Source organism: Zingiber officinale, chromosome 10B (genome assembly GCF_018446385.1).
Source record: "Zingiber officinale cultivar Zhangliang chromosome 10B, Zo_v1.1, whole genome shotgun sequence".
NCBI classification, from domain to species: Eukaryota; Viridiplantae; Streptophyta; class Magnoliopsida; order Zingiberales; family Zingiberaceae; genus Zingiber; species Zingiber officinale.
Window position 1 is genome coordinate 13,678,286 of NC_056005.1, and position 10,238 is coordinate 13,688,523.

The following is a 10,238-nucleotide window of genomic DNA, read 5'->3' on the forward strand; positions in this document are numbered from 1 at the left end:
AGATGATCTAAGTGGATAATCTCAGACTGTCAGCAGGGGTTGATTTCTGCTATGTGCCAAAGAGCGACTGATCAGACTCAGTCGACGAGCGGACAAATTTGCTGAGCAGCAGGTCTGTATTTCTGAGCTGAGCTGTCAAGAGACAGGCAGGCCGATCGGACAGATCAGCAGTCAAGCTGAGCGCGGACAAACCGGTTTAAGCAGGCAGACAGGTTGGGCGAACAGAAAGGCCGACCACCCGGATGAAGAGATCAACTGGGAAAAACTAACCGAGACCTGCGACCCCCCACCTCCGGCTGTGCTTTGAGGCTTACTCGGGTTATATGTTTCCCAGGATACAACGGTTTGATTGTGAACCCCATCAAACACTAGTGGTCACGACGAACTGAGTGCCACCCGAGTAAAACGTTGATTATTCCACTTGAGCAAATTTTGCCCTGACTAATCCAACATTCAACACGCACAAGTCATGTCCGTACACAAGTCAACATAGTTCAGTGCAATTCGGGTCCTAGATTTACACCTCCTACGCACCCAACCATGAAAAAGAGTCTCTTCTCATATATTTGTTCACATATTCAATGCATATGAATCAATATAAATCAACTATTATATCATGAAACTCCTCAATGTCGAATTAAAGTCCCATTCCTAATAAAGTCTTTTTCCTCTTCCACCTCCCATTCACTTATATTCAACACGTATCAAATCCTCTATTGAACTTGAGTCGCCTCGCCTCCTCCAGAGAAATGCGATACGAGTTCATAAGGACCTCAATCGGCATTCCGCGAAGCATTGAGGGCCTGAGGCCTCCCTACCACTTGGCTCACCATGGCATTGTCGTTGGTCTTGAATGATATCCATTCGAACCGCTCGCTCCGGGCTTGCAGAGTCACAGTGAAATGTTGAGGGACGACCAATAGTTGAGCTTGTCGGAGGTCACCGTCAAAGACGTTGCGTCCTCAGTGTCCGACCACTTGCACTCGGCAACTTCCCCTCAACGCGTACAGTGTGCTATGAGCATTCATGTTCCATAGCGGAGCAACAAGAGAAGAGCTCTCTGTTCTTCAAGGAGCAACAGCTTGCTGTTCCATCAACCTTGATGGATGCACCGCCTGAAGTCCTCTCTCGACGTGGACAATTTTGCGTCTCTTGTCGTCCGGATTCTGAATCTTCTTCACTACCTCCCTGTCCACGCCCAACGCATCCGCGAGAAAGTCAACATCGAAGCCGCTGAGGAGATTGAGTCCCTTGCGCTCTTCTGCTCTCTCCATCTGTGCACCTTGCTCTGCTCGTCTTTCCCTCCTCGCCAACAGGAACTCCTCCTTTAAGTTGGCATTTTTTCGATTAATTGAATCGATGATAATAAATAAAATAAGTTGTTAATTGAAGTGATGAATGATTATAATTACGCACCCTGCGGAGGTTATCCGATCGGTTGGCACCGCTGCTCACGTCAGAGATGGTAATGGCGACGAGGGGAACCTCGCCGTTGTTGTAGCACCAGTGTGCAACTCCGGCCAGCACCGCGATGACGTCACCCTAGAGGAACTGTTAGATGCGCGCCCACTGAAACGTCTCCGGGCAAGGCAACCAGGGATCACCATCCCACCGACAGCCCTTCCTGTGTATTTATTTTGGAAATGAAAGCTAGTTAATTGACTGAAAGGATCGATGCACGAGCGAGCAGAAGAATTGATACGTAACCGATGATCGATCAGATGGAATTGACCTTGGACGATGTAGATGAGTTTGGGGGCGTTGGAGATGAGCTGCCGCGCGGCTGGATGGTGGGTAATGAGGTCGATCACTTTTTTTTTTAAAACATTTTGTAATGAATTTGATGATGAAATTAAAAAAAAAAATAAATCAACACAACATCAGGACGAATTCTACCACGAAATTATTTTCATCGCTAAAACATCCACATCATATACTCTAAATATATATTTTACTTTAAATTTTACATTTTACATACAAAAAATCCCTTGTATCAGATACCCTATTAGTTCCCTAAATTTAGATTCCATAAACAGTAACTCCCTAAATTTAGGGAATGAAAATGCTACCCTAAATATTAAATGAATAATAAAAAAGTATAGAGGAGAGAGAAATAATAATAAATAAATAAAGATATGGTAAGTTATAGAGTAGCTGGTGTATCATGCATTGAAAAGAGATTCTCTAAATTTAATAAAGTTGATGATTTACCTTAAATTTTAGATATATTGATAGGGAAACTGAACATCCAAAATTGTATTTATTACACAATTTCATAATCTCAAATCTACGATGAAAATATATTTTCATCGCAAATTTGCGACGAAAAACATATTCGTCGCAGAAGGACGACAAATCCAAATTCGTCGCAAAACTACAACAAATTAGGGTTCGTTGCATATTCGCAAAATCTGTAACAAATTATTTTTTCATCAAAATCATTACAAAATTGCGAAGCAAAACTATCTAAAATTTACAACAAAAGCTTGTTTTGCAACAAATAACTTATTCGTCATAAATTTATGACGAATCCAAATTACTCACCTTGTGGGGCCAGATCCAGCCGATGACGAAGTTCTAGGTTGAGGAAACTAGGACTAGAAGGAGAGGGGAGGGGAAAGGAGATGGGAGGAAGCTTACCACCACACCATCGCCGTTAAACTCTCGTCGTCGCTTGAGGAGGTAAGTAGGGTCAAGAAGTGTGTGTGTGTGTGGGGGGGGGTATCGGGGTAGATTTTGTGATCGAGTAGATTCCCATATGGTGTTAAGTTAGAGTTTTTGGCAACAAAGTTTAATTCGTCACCAAATTCATCCCTAAATTAGGGTTTTGGTGATGAAAATCCTGTTCACCAAATTTGGTGACAAAAGTCATTTCTGTCACCAAAATTGGTGTTGAATATAGTTTTCGTCGGCAATTTGGTGATGAATATCCTATTCATCGCCAATTTTGGTGACAAAACCTAGGTTTGTCGCCAAATTTGACGATCCAACCATATTTCCTAGCTAAATTTGGCGACAAACTTGGGTTTCATCATCAAACTTGGCAATGAATAGGATATTCATCACCAATTAATTTTGGTGATGAAACAATTGGTGACGAAACACATTTTCATTGCCAAATTAGCGACGAAAATCATATTCGTCACCAAATTGATGAAGAAAATCTTGTTTGTTGCCATATTTGGCAAGGAAACCTAGTTGGATCACCAATTTTGACAACGAAAGCCATTTTCTAACCAAAATTGGCAACGAATATTGATTTTGTCACTAAATTAGCAATGAATATCGATTTTGTCGCCAATTTTGGTGACTAAACCCAGGTTTGTCGCCAATTCAAGTTCGTCGCCAAATTTGGCTACGAAATCTTGTTGGATCGCCAAATTTAGAGATGAAAATAGTTTTCATCGCCAATTTGGCCATCCCGATACCTAAATTTGGTGATGAGTTCATATTTTGTAGCTGATCCTGTCTGAAGGCGGTGGAGATGGCACATTGGACAGATGACTTTGGTGTTAATTGGGAGAGACTTTGGGAGGGAGAAGAGATGACACATATCACTTCTTTTTACTCCTTTCTGCACACACTTGAAAGAGCAGATGAAACGTTAGAATGAGAACCAGGGAGGGGATCCTTGGCATAGGTGTTTCGATACTCAAGTCAGTACTGTATCGAGGCGAAAAGTGGAGAAGATGAAGATGCACTAAAGATGCATATATTTTGGTGCACGCATAGTGAACACATACACGACCAACGGGCAACGGAGAGGCGCCCTTTTTATACCGACCCTCAAAATCTTCATAATCATAAGGTGTCAAAGAATATTTGGTATCAGAATATGTCCAATAATAGAATATGTACGGTCATCTTTCGAGGAAGGTTCCGTTATATGAATTTGAATAATCTTTTGTAACCTCTATATTAATGAGACAGCTGAGAAATGAGGCCGTTGAGAATGCTTGATATCAGAATATGCTAAGTAATGTCAGACAATAGAAGTTGTACAAACCCTCTCAGAGGAAGGTTATGTTTCTTGTATATGTCTTGGTGGCGGAATATTCCCTGACGAGTAACTGCTATTCTCTGATAGGTTATTGTGATTCTCTAATAATATTGTCCCCTGTATGCAGTCTGCCCGATCTAGTAGCTGACTAACTGTATAATGGGAGACTGATAATTAAAGTGAGGAACTAAGCCTTATAGGTTCGACTAACCCTATGACCGACCGATAGTATGCTAAATACCTTGGTGTTGAGAGGTGGAGAACTATGCCCTATAAGTCTGACCAGCTATATGCTGGGCATTGTAGTGTAACGGTGAGAAGCTGGATCCCATATGCCCGACCGACACTATGGCCGTCTGGGTTTATTTTGTATATCTTGGCACTGAGAGGTATGTATATCTTGACACTAAGGATGTGTCAGACATCTTGTATGCGTAGTGGAATAGAGTGATAAGTCCTAAATTATTACATTATATGCACCACATACATACAAGGAAATAACATGCCAACACTGATCGCCTAATTAGACTTTTACGGAAAGTAAACTCACGTCAGTACTTTGGTCGACCTATATTGAGAGACTTGTGCTCATAGAATGTGGGGGCTAAACCCAGTAAATCTGACTGGCTTTTGGGTTGACCGACTATATACTAAGTGCCTTGATACTAAGAATTAGAGCGATAAGTTCTCTAAGTCTGTCAGACTCTAGGGCCGACCAACCGTATGATGAGGGACTCGTGCTCAAAGAATGGGAAGTGATGAGCTGAGCCCCAGTGAGAATTGTTGGTGCGGTTTACACTAATGGTCCAACTCAGATTTTGATGAATAACAAATAAGTTAAGTTAGGTTTTGTTGTGATCTAACCACTTGATTAAGTGTGCAGGAAATCTAGCTAGGTCAATAGGCCGATCGGATAGCTGGTACGAAATCTAGCTAGGTCAACGGGTCGATCGGATAGTTGATACGAAATCCAGCTAGGTCGACGGACCGACTGGATAGCTGGTATCAAATCCAGCTAGGTCGGCGGGACGACCGGATAGCTGGTACGAAGTCCAGCTAGGTCAACGGGCCGACCAGATAGTTGACACGAAGTCCAGATATGTCGACGGGATGACTGGATGTTTGACAAACTGGTAAGTTAAGGTAAGTCACTGGAGGAGAGTGACCAAGTGAGGGCGCGTCACGGTTGAAGGAACAGTAGGTGTCAGTCCAGTTTAGGTCCATTTGGGATCCCTAAGATGAGACCTTGACTAGTTCCTAGTCCTAGAAGGACAGGAACTAATTATTACTCTGTATTATTATTAAATTGTCCTAATACTTGTTTTGTAGGGTATTTTTGGACTAACGTTGTTTTGCAGGGCAAAAAGAACAAAATTGCCTTTGGATGAATAGTGTCCAAAGGCGCCTTTACTGCTTGAAGGAGTCTTCATACTGTTCATAGAAGGCGCCTTCCATGGATATGGAAGGTGCCTTCCACAGGGCAAGCTTTTGGCGTCGCAGCGGATAAGTGTCGGGTTGTTCGGGATCAAAATTGCCTCATTGGAGCCGTCTTCCATGCCTTTTATAAGACTCTCTCGAGAAGGCATTGAATAACAACTCACATACAAGCTTCTACGCATTCGATTGAGGTTCCGACTGCTCCAGCGTACTGCTGTGACTCTGCTACGACGCTGTTGCGCCCGACTACTGCTGAGGAATCGACCGACACCGAGCCTAAGTTGACAATCTTCAAATGTGTTGGGTAACGAGCTGTAATTTGTGGTGGAACTGACCGACATCGAGCCTAAGCTGACAATCTTTAAAGGTATTGGGTAACGAGCTGTAATTTGTGTATTTAAGTATTTGCAATAGGATAAGTGCAGGGTGTTGCACTTGTTCCATCTTTTTGTAGTTGATTCCCTTTTTCGAAAGTACCGGAAAAGGTATTTTAGTGGATTGTCCATCAATAGGTCCACGGGACTTGGATTTTGGAGTTGGAGTCGCCAAAGGCTCCGAACCAAGTAAAACCGAACGCGTGTTTATTTACTTGCTTTTCTATTTCCATCTTTTCTCGTAGTTTTCCGCTGCTACTGAGTTCTTAAAAATGAAAAAGGCCAGTTTTTCAAACATCACGTGATTCACCCCCCTTCTCATATGCAACTCAATCTAACAAGTAGTATCAGAGCTGATTTTGCTCTGATTTGGTGCAACCACCAATCAAGTAAGGGGAATTGCAGTTTTTTTTTGTTCTATCTGAATTGATAAAACCTTATTCAAAAAATTATTTTCGTTCGATTTTAATTTTGGTGCAACATCTCTCAAATTTTTATACATTTTTTTACATCTCAAACATTGCTAATCCAAGACAAAGTCTTGGTACCTCGTTTTATTTTTTTCTTTCTACAGCTGTAAATGTCACAACTTGAAGGGTACAACACCGTTCGTCCTCCCCTATTCAACGGTGATGACTTCCCTTACTGGAAGAAGCGGATGGAGATGTACCTGAAGACCGACTTTGACCTGTGGTTTAGCATCACCAGAGGCTACAAAACTCCCGTCGACAACGCTGGAATTCCAATGGACCCGGAACATTGGAATCCAGAAATGAAGAAAGAGGCACAGATCGACTTCAAAGTTCTCAACACAATTCAATGCGGGCTAACAAAAGAAGAGCTGAACCGCGTCGGCCCATGCGAAAATGCAAAGGAACTTTGGGATATGCTCATAGAACTACACGAGGGAACCAACGCCGCTAAAGTAACAAAGAGAGATTTATTTTTAAATAAATTATCTAATGTCAAAATACAGGAAGGTGAGACTGTCAATCAACTTCACGCAAGGACAAAGGACATCCTCAATAGACTCCACACAATCGACCACCAATTAGAGAACCGGGATCTGATAAGGTATGCCTTAAACACATTTCCTCAAAATTCACTATGGGCATCTATTGTGGACACCTATAAGATTTCGAGAAACTTGTCAAAATTAAAACTAGATGAATTATTCTGTGAACTAGAACTGTATGAATAGACTAACACCAAATCTGAGAAAGGTCTTGATCTTATTGCAGGGTCGTCAAAAGACAAGTCAAAATCCAAACTAGAACAGGAAGTCAAGTATGACCCAGACTTAGATGATGAAGAACACCTGGTGAACCTGGTAAGAAAAATGTTCACCAGGAGAAAGAAGTACTTCACCAACAAGTATTTGCAGAAGATCAACTCCACCTCCAACTCTAACAGCAGGAATGTGACCTATTTTGGATGCAACAAGAAGGGGCACTACAAGACTAACTGCCTGAATATGAAAAATAAGAAGGCCCTTAAAGCGACATGGACTGAATCGTCCGGGGAAGATTCAGACAGCGAAGAACCGAAGCACTCCAACTACCTCGCACTGATGGCGTACAAACCAGAATCGGAAGACGGGTCCGAACCCGAATCAAGCCATGAGTCCGCACTCATTTCTGAAGGTTCCGATGAGGTATATTTTAGTTTAAATAAAAAGTTCTTTAAAATCATTGCATGCTTAAATAGGAAATTAACTACTTATGAAAATCAAATAAACGAACTAACAAAAGAAAATGATAAAATTAATAAACAATTAAAACTGAACTCAACAACTGAACCAATTCAAACTGAAATTTCAACTCAAGTTGTAAAACTTGAGGAGGATAATTTCAAATTGAAAAATGAAATAGTTAAACTAAAGGAATTACTTGAAAAATTCACAACTAGATCCAAGTATCTTAACATGATACTAGGATCACAAAGAGCTATGTACAACAAGTCCGGACTCGGATATAAGCCCAACTCAACCAATAAATCATTTATATTTTTAGTTAACCAAAATAAAAATCAAAGTAAACCTTGGGTTCTGAAAGCATGTCTAACTACGCAAGTAGGACTCAATCAATATTACATACCTAAAGATAAAATTTATTATATAAATAAATAAAAATCAAAAGACTCTCCCTTAACCTCTAAAGTTAAATCTTCAAAAATGAATACAAAACAAAAGAAAAATCCTAAGTTATTTAAACCTATCTTAAATAAAAATAATATAAACAAAAACTATAACCAAGTATACTACAACTATAAAACTAATCGACGTAAATCCAAAACTTAACCCAAAAGATTCAATAATTCAGGGGGAGACTCCAAATTAGTCGGCACCTCCAAAATAATAACTTACTCGGCAGGGTAATTAGGACTAGCTAAAACAGGGACAACAGTTTAACTTAACAAAAGTACTGGTGAAGTTTTGAATGATAGTAGGTTAGGGAAACTATATCTATACATGTCTAGGAAGATATGGCTTCGACCTGGTGCATTTGACTTAGTGGAACTAATTGAAGCTATCCCTTATGGATCCTAATTAGTTAGACCAATGTTTTATATTAAGTTCAGTAGATAAGACTATTTAAAAAACTTCGAAGGTATGGTTACTCTAATAATGTACAAGTGACTCACCATATCCCAGAAGTTTATCCAAAGAATGCCTATTTGTTGAGCCCAAAGTTAAATTTGAATCTAACATAAAGTTAAACTCAACCCTAAAATTGAACTTAATTCATCTTACAAAATCATAGGATTCCCTGATTGAAAATATAGATAGGGTGAGATGATTAACGAACTTAAAACTGAAAATCAAAATGATAATTTATCAATTAAAAATAAACCTTAGATTAAAATTAAAAATTAAACTTAAATTCAAATTAAACATTAAACTTAAACTAAAAATTAAAAATTAAACTTAAAAATAAAACTAAAAATTAAAAATTAAAAATTAAAAATTAAACTTAAAATTAAAACTAAAAATTTAAAATTAGACTAAAAATTAAAAATTAAACTTAAACTAAAGTTAAAATTAAAACTAAAAATTAAAAATTAAACTTAAACTAAAAATTAAATTTTAACATTAAACTTAAACTAAAAATTTAAAATTTAAAATTAAACTTAAAATTAAAACTAAAAATTTAAAATTAAACTTAAAACTAAAAATTAAAAATTAAACTTAAAATTAAAACTAAAAATTAAAACTAAAAATTTAAAATTTAACTTAAAACTAAAAATTAAATTTAAACTAAAAATTTAAAATAAAAAAAAAAAATCCTAAAGGCGCCTCCGACACCATCAGAGGCGCCCTCAGGAGAGGCGGGAAAATACCCGCCTAAGCGAAGGAAGACACCTTCAGCCGCTTGAAGGCACCCTCCATAATCGATGGAAGGCGCCTTTCATGAAACTGGAAGGTGCCTTCGACCTGACATTTTTCAGTGAATAGAATGAAGTTCTGTTCGTGAATTCAATCACAACAAGGTGCCTTCTAGCCCGGATTTCTCAACTCTTTCGTTCCCAAAACCTTAAAGATGCCTCCTAGGTATATCTTACTTCAATATATCTCTTCAATCCTTAGTTTGTATGTTTTTTTCATTTATGCTTATATATGTGTCTAAAATTAGGAAAAGACAACATGTTACCCCTAGGCCTAGGAATACTCCATCTACTAATGACAGATTTCCTACTAAGCAGCTTAGGTCATCCTTTTTATAGCATACATATGTTCCTTTAAAATCTAGGTACTTGAATAGGACCTTTTTACACACTATTGCACCCCTATCACACAGGTCATTAAGTATTACCAGTTAGATAAACTAGTTTACTGCAGTCATGCAGTAAATCTCGATTTGTGTGCTCAGTTCTATAATAACTTAGAAAAAATAGATGACCTGAAGTACTCCACCAGAGTTGGTGGAAAACATGTTCACTTTTCCCTTACCTTATTATATGATAGTTTAGGACTTAGGAGGTTAGCATGTCTATTTTTGTGTTACCCTAGTAGGGATTTGCCTTTTGGCAAGCCCTAGTCTCATATTACATTAGATACTATCTATAAGTATTTTTTTTTGGAGGAGAGACTACCTACAGTGACTGACTTTAGGTCACTCTCCCTTAGTGTATATGATGAGTTTGGTTAGCGTCGGCTAGCCCTAGTGCAGATAGACATTACTGCTCAGGGGGTTCTAGCCTGAAAAGGTGGGCCGCAGTCAGCCATACCAGTCGAGGCTGAGGATGACTTTCCTATTCCAGTCGAGGGAAAAGAGTGGCCAGAGTTTACAGTTGAGGAGATATTTAGGTATGCTCTGACTTCGATCCAACCTTCAAACTCGACTCAACCCTCGACTTCTCTATCCATTGAGGATCCACTTGCTTGACTTGAGAAGTCCCCTGCACAGCTTTGAAAGTCAGTCTCGGAT

At 39.2% G+C, this 10,238-nt stretch overlaps 1 pseudogene; it reads right to left on the reverse strand.

The window, feature by feature from the left end:
* Positions 1 to 694: 694 nt before the first annotated feature.
* Positions 695 to 5,778, reverse strand: LOC122028953 (annotated as a pseudogene).
* Between the last annotated feature and the right edge of the window lie 4,460 nt (positions 5,779 to 10,238).